This window comes from Chlamydotis macqueenii, chromosome 1, assembly GCF_036417535.1.
Source record: "Chlamydotis macqueenii isolate bChlMac1 chromosome 1, bChlMac1.mat, whole genome shotgun sequence".
Lineage (NCBI taxonomy): Eukaryota > Metazoa > Chordata > Aves > Otidiformes > Otididae > Chlamydotis > Chlamydotis macqueenii.
In genome coordinates this window covers 149,129,453-149,135,495 of record NC_141556.1, presented here as the reverse complement: position 1 = coordinate 149,135,495, position 6,043 = coordinate 149,129,453, and the positions used below count along the sequence as shown (strand labels likewise).

At 45.4% G+C, this 6,043-nt stretch overlaps 1 long non-coding RNA gene across 1 annotated transcript; it reads right to left on the bottom strand.

The window, feature by feature from the left end:
* Positions 1-1,189: 1,189 nt before the first annotated feature.
* On the bottom strand, positions 1,190-5,789 carry LOC147602316 (uncharacterized). The gene is made up of 3 exons (XR_015261360.1): positions 5,692-5,789; positions 1,583-1,650; positions 1,190-1,479 (listed from the first exon to the last, which is right to left on the bottom strand). It is a non-coding gene; the product is annotated as an uncharacterized LOC147602316 (long non-coding RNA).
* Between the last annotated feature and the right edge of the window lie 254 nt (positions 5,790-6,043).

The window sequence follows — 6,043 nt, the reverse complement described above, 5'->3', positions numbered from 1 at the left end:
CCTGTCAGTGTAACTGCATCCATGCCAGAGGGCTGTCCTGATCTAATTTTTACAGATGGAGTCACCGCCCTTGTGCATCAAGTGAAGACACAGCAGGGCTCTCTATCTCTGCTGAATGAGGATGCTCAATGTAGCCTATTAATTTCCACCTCACAACAACCCGTGAGTTACCATTCATCAACACTTGACCTGGTACTCGCCTACGGAAATCCTTAATACAGCAATTTTCGTTCATGTCAGTGACTTTTTCCATTTTCCCTCCAACTTTCAGAGTCATTCTCCCTTCCTGGCCTTATACCCTCAAGCTTTCTGAAAAAGTAATTGCATGAGCTGCTGGTTTACCTTGATTTCCACTGCTCTAGTCTAGATTTGATCCTAAAGCTTTGTGTTGTGGCTCAGATTAGGGACTCACAGCCTTGGATGTAGCTGGGCTGATCTCAGGAAGCAGGTCTCCTTGTCTTGCTAAGGATCTGAGAAGCTACAGGAGATAATCCTCATTCGGGCCCATTTGAAATACTAATCACTGGAGGGCACATCACAGGGCAAGGATCCATTAACATTTGCTGTTCCATTTTCCAGATGCGTAGCTCATTCCTTTTCCAGATGGAAAATATTTCTCTTAATGCTCCATTTCGCTTTCTAGCTATCCAACACCATCTCCCTGGATTCAAGATAACAGGTATTCCCTCACGGCCCCAGAGTTTGAGCCGCGCATAAGATTTTGCGATTTGCTTGTGGAGGAGAGGAGCTCTCTGGTTGTAGGGGATAGCATGGAGAAAAGCAGCAGCTTCACCAGCTGGCAGGGATCACAGCTAGATCTGCTAGGATCTTCTAGGATCACAGTGGACCCACGGGGGCTGACAGCTCCTGTCTACTGGTGTGCTCCACCTCAAAAATGCTCGAACTCCCCCATGGCCCAGCTACCTATGGGCACAGGAGTTGTTTTGGTGTGTGGTCAAGAATCACCCACTAGTGTCACATGCTATGAGCCCTCCCATGTAGATATGGTGGCTATAGTTCTGGGGCAGATGCATGCTGAGGTTTCTGTACGTGCCCTGGGGGTGTACGCCCCAGCCTTCCCAGCATTAAAGCACAACAGAGGAGATCTAGAAGCCCCCAGTTAGACTCCTGTGACTTGAGCATATTGGAACATGGTGTACCAGAAGCTACAGAAAATCTTCTCTCCTAATACGGAAAGCTTTTTCTGTTATTGTTAAGTTACTTTCCACATGGGCAGACAGAGTTGAAGAGAGGGAAAGGGAAATTGCTTTCAGGACTCAGCTGCAGGGATGCATGGTTTGCTCCAGCTGATGGGTGGGAGATACTACATGAAAATAAACATGCAGTCTTCCTCTCAGCTCCGTTGGCAGGAACAGCGAGAGCCGGACGCAAAAGAACAGGGAGCTGGTTTGATCCCTCTGTTCTGCTCAGTTGGATGCCAGGGGAGGGTCTTCGAGAGTCGGGGAAGTGGTACTTGGCCTGCAGCAGAACAGACGGGAAGATACATGGTGTCTGGAGCCCATGTTATCACCACTCCATCACACAGCCATACCAGTGCACATGCATTACGGACCCATTGTACCCATTTCACAAGGATGTTGTCTGGTCTTCCTTCGTCCCCATAATTAATCACAGACACGATAGTGCTACCTGGCAGATAGAGAGGAAGAATGATATGTAGCACTCACAAACAGCCTAGCAACACATGGCTTTGTTAATAATCTTTAATTGTGCTATGGCTGTGATACTAAAAAGTAGTCAAAAGGAACATAGGTCTTAAAAAGTGAAAGTGAGTCACCTGATAGCCGAAAGGCAGGCTAAAAATTGTCAACATCTCAGCACTGGAATAGCCCAGTTATCCCTTGAATAGTCCAGTTTAGGAATAGTTACAGTAACACAATTAGGAATGGGACAAAACCTAACGTTCCAGTTGGTATTAGACTGCCAAAGCAACATGTAGGCTGAAAAACACTAACAACTGGGGGATAGGCTGCAAAGACATTTCTCCCCTCACAACTTCTTTATCTTGCCCATGGCTTGGTCTCTTTGGCAAATGCTCATCTCACACACAGGGTTTAGGGTTAGGTTTGGGCGAACGTCAAAGCCTAGAGCTCCATGTGGTGTGGGGCTGCCAAGGAGCTCCCCCAGAGGGAGGGACTGTCTTCATTAGGATTTTGCCTCTGACAACTTCATCATTGGTGTGGCTTGTGCTACTTGGTGATAGTCCAGCCAAGGCCAGTGTATAAGGTTAAGGTTAGGAGAGGGAAAATCCTCAAACTCCAGTTGGGTTGTGCCTGAAAAGGGAGGCTGTAGTAATATTTCTCCTCGATAGCTTCTGGATTTCTGCTATAGCTTCTAGTCCTTGGAAAAGGGCTTAGCCCAAGCCTAGAATCAGAGTTGGGGCTGGGAGAGGAACAAAGCCCAGAACTTCCATCAGCTTGGGGAGGGCAAAGGAAAGGACAGGATGCAAAAAGACTTCTCTAGGAATTTCTTCATCCGGGGCCATGGCTTAGTGTCCTTGGCCAAGCCTCAGTCAAGTCCATTTGTCAAGCAATGTCAGGACATATTTTTCTCTCTAAGTCAGTGGGAGTTGGATCATGTCTATTTTTTGTATTTCCCTCCCCAGTGTTCTAATCAAACCTTATTTAGATGTTACGTAGAAGTCCTTTGAAATAAGACTCCCATCCAAGTCTCACAAACTTGACTGCACCCAATGATTGCTTACAGCACTCCAAAGGAGGAAAATATCATTGATGTGAGGTAGACATCATAAATAACTCCATGAGACTGATGCTTCTTGGCTGTGCAAACCAGAGGATATGATCTTCAGACAAATACATCTTTTTTTTTTAAGGTGAGCAAATTCTGGTCACAACTTCGTACTTGCAAGCCTGCTGACATTTGCACTGAAGTAGCACAAAGTCAGTCCCTCCTGGGACATGGCCAATTCAACACTGTATTGCCACAATTGAGCTCTTCAGTGGGCTGTCATACATGCAAGAGGTTCATCCAAAACTTGAACATTACCTACTAAATGCATTCTTCAATCAGGGAGTGGAAGGAGGTAAAGTAATGGTATACTCTTACAACCTGCCTCTGCTAAGAAGCTGGTGGGGAGGGGCAGGGCTCACTTTAAGGCATTGCGATTTGAGTACAGCAAGAAGCCAAAAAGGCACTTGAAACTAAATAAACTCTTCCTGGCAGAAAAACCTGGATTAAGGAGAACTGGGGCAATAATAGGAAAGGTGAAAATGAGGAAAAGAAATCAGTGGAGAAAGAGAAGGCCAAGGGCTCCTGTTAAGGGGAAAGGACAGTTATTAGACTGGGTGTGAAATACAGAGCTACTTCTCATTTACATCTACAGCAGTAAAGGGGCCAAGGAGGAAGACTCTCAAGCTAATGGCAAACAGGTCAAGAGTGTGATGAAAAAGGATGCTCATGTATTGGCACTCATGCCTGGCACTTCTCTGAGGCAAGATAAAGACAGAAATAGACTTGACATCTCAGATAGGTTTGCAGGTATCGATGCCACCAGCTAATAGCTGTGCCTAGGTAACAGGAAAAAACGTGATTCATAGGAAACCCTGTGGAAAAACATTCACTTTGCTATCCATGAAACACTGGAGGAATCTCCAGGACACCACCACCTGTGCCTGCTACAGACAACCCGCACAACGTGGATCACTGATGGTGCAAGTGTTGTGGGTGGCCTTGCGTGACCAGCCAACCTGTGCTCAGACAACTGCGTTCACAGAGCAATGAGACCCAGGAACAGCCTGCCGCGCTGCCCAGCTGCCACACCAGGCACCCAGCAAAACTGCTTTCATGGATAAAGCCAAAGTGCCACAGGTAATTCCCAGCAGCTATACCCATCTCTGGAGGTCAGGGAGAGCGATGCAGGGACTCGTACCTTAATTTGGTATTTCCCGGTTCGCCACCATGAGTTTGGTGCTCTGGAAAGATGTCCATACTCAGCACTAACAAAGGCTGGGGCTGGCAGGGGCAGATGGGCGTAGAGGTTGTCTTGTAGTGTGTTTTTCATTGAAAATACAGTCCAGCACACAGTGAGACGTGCTAGGAGGTCCCATCACGTGCTTGCATCTGTACGCAGTTACACAGCTTGTTGGATCAAGGCCACAAGGGAAATATTTACTGGCATAGAAGAAAAGAAGGACAAAAAAATACAAGATCAAAACAATGCACTTGGCACTAGTATCAAGAACCTGTTCTGGTGCCACAAGGACTCCGGTTCTTCCCAAAAGCATACAGGGCTCAGAGTGTGACCCGTTGCAGGTCATGCTGCGATCTCAGACATGTTACAGGTTTGCAAGCAGCAGAGAAAGCATCGGTTTTTAGAAGCACGGATGCAAAGCTAACATGAACTGAAAGTAAGGTGTTTATGCCCTCACTCAAAACCACGACATTGAAATCCTATTCAGAATTAGCCCTGCAAAAATCGAGCAAACTGAATTGCTTATATTAAAGTTGGCCTCACTTCAGAAAAATTACTGTTGCCTCTGTAAACACAGCTGAGTCTCCATTTTTCTGCTTCCTATTGGCAATGTGTTTCACTTGCTAAATAAAGATATCCAAACAATATATCTTTGTAAAATAATTTTCATGCTTTCCCCATCAGTCTGTTTCAGTCAGCTGCTGTACTCTCTGTAGTACAGAGCAAAGCAGCATTCAGACTATGCATTATAAATGTTCGGCATTTTGGTCAAGATACTAACAGGAAAAACCAAAATTTTCTAGGTGTAAAGGCAGGGTGAGAGAAAGCCCCTCTTTCATCAGGTCTCTCTATGAGATAATGTCCTGCTACTGTTTCCGTAACAAAAATCTCATTTTTCTGGACAGAACTGATGGTGCAAATTTACTCCAGCATAAAATCTAATATTCAGAATCTACCAAAAAACTTTTTCTTGCATAAAGTATTTCATTTCTCTGTTTTATATCCCAAAATCACTATTGCTCAAAATGCATTAGTTATTTCCACAACATAAACACTTACTCTATAATGAAATTGCTTTTCTCTTTACCTTACCTTGAAACTGCCTATAACTAATTTCCATTCATCCGCACCCCCAGAGCGGGGTGAAACATCTGCGGGGCAGAAACATCTGCTCAAGAAGAACTGGAAACCAATAGCTTTTTCCATCCAGTCATTTTAGACTTTACACCTATGAGCAGAAATCACTGTTCAGCAGCCTTCCACTGACTCCAACAGGCTTTTGGGTTGAGGGCAATCCCAGCAGCAGTTACTCAAACATACCCCACCCAGGTGGTTATCTGAAGCAATTGGCCAGCTTCTCCAGCCACCCAACAACCAACGATGATGCATAAGGGAGCCGTAAACCTCTCCCTGCACCTCCAGCTGCAAACAGCAGCATTGCTGTACCCAGCCTGAATTTCTCCCAGCTATTAATCCTAAAAAGCAAGACCAGCATTAGTTTTGAATGCAGATGGGCTAGGCCAGGCTCTCCATGCACTCCAGCCTTTCTTGAGTAATTTCTCATGTGTCAGTCCAATTCCAGCTTTTTTCTAAACATCATCCTTAGATGAGGAGAAACCCTTGTGAAACAAATTGTTATGCTGCCAGTGTAGCCTGGTCGCTATTAAAATAAAATGAGGGATGATGATGAGAAGCCACACGCGTTACTAGGTCAAGAGAGATGAAAACTGTGTACTTACCGGTGGTGTCATCTGGACAGTCGTGTGGGCTCTGTGAGTGAGACATTTTAAGCACGCACAAGTCCTTCTCACAGGCTGCAGGGAAAAAGCAACTCCTCTGAGACTTGGGAAGAAAGATTTACTCGCCTCCCTATGCCTCGGCTTACAAGTGCGCTCCATTAATTTGGTTTTAAATGACTCCAAAGACAGCGCACAGTTACCGCCTAATCTAATCAAATTACTTGGTTTTAAAAAAAAAAAAAAAAAAAAAAAAAAGCTGTTGTCATTTCCATCTGACAGCGTGCGCTTCTCACTTCACCAGCTGCACAGGCAGACCTTTTGTGCAATAACCCTTACGCACATCTCCAGCGGC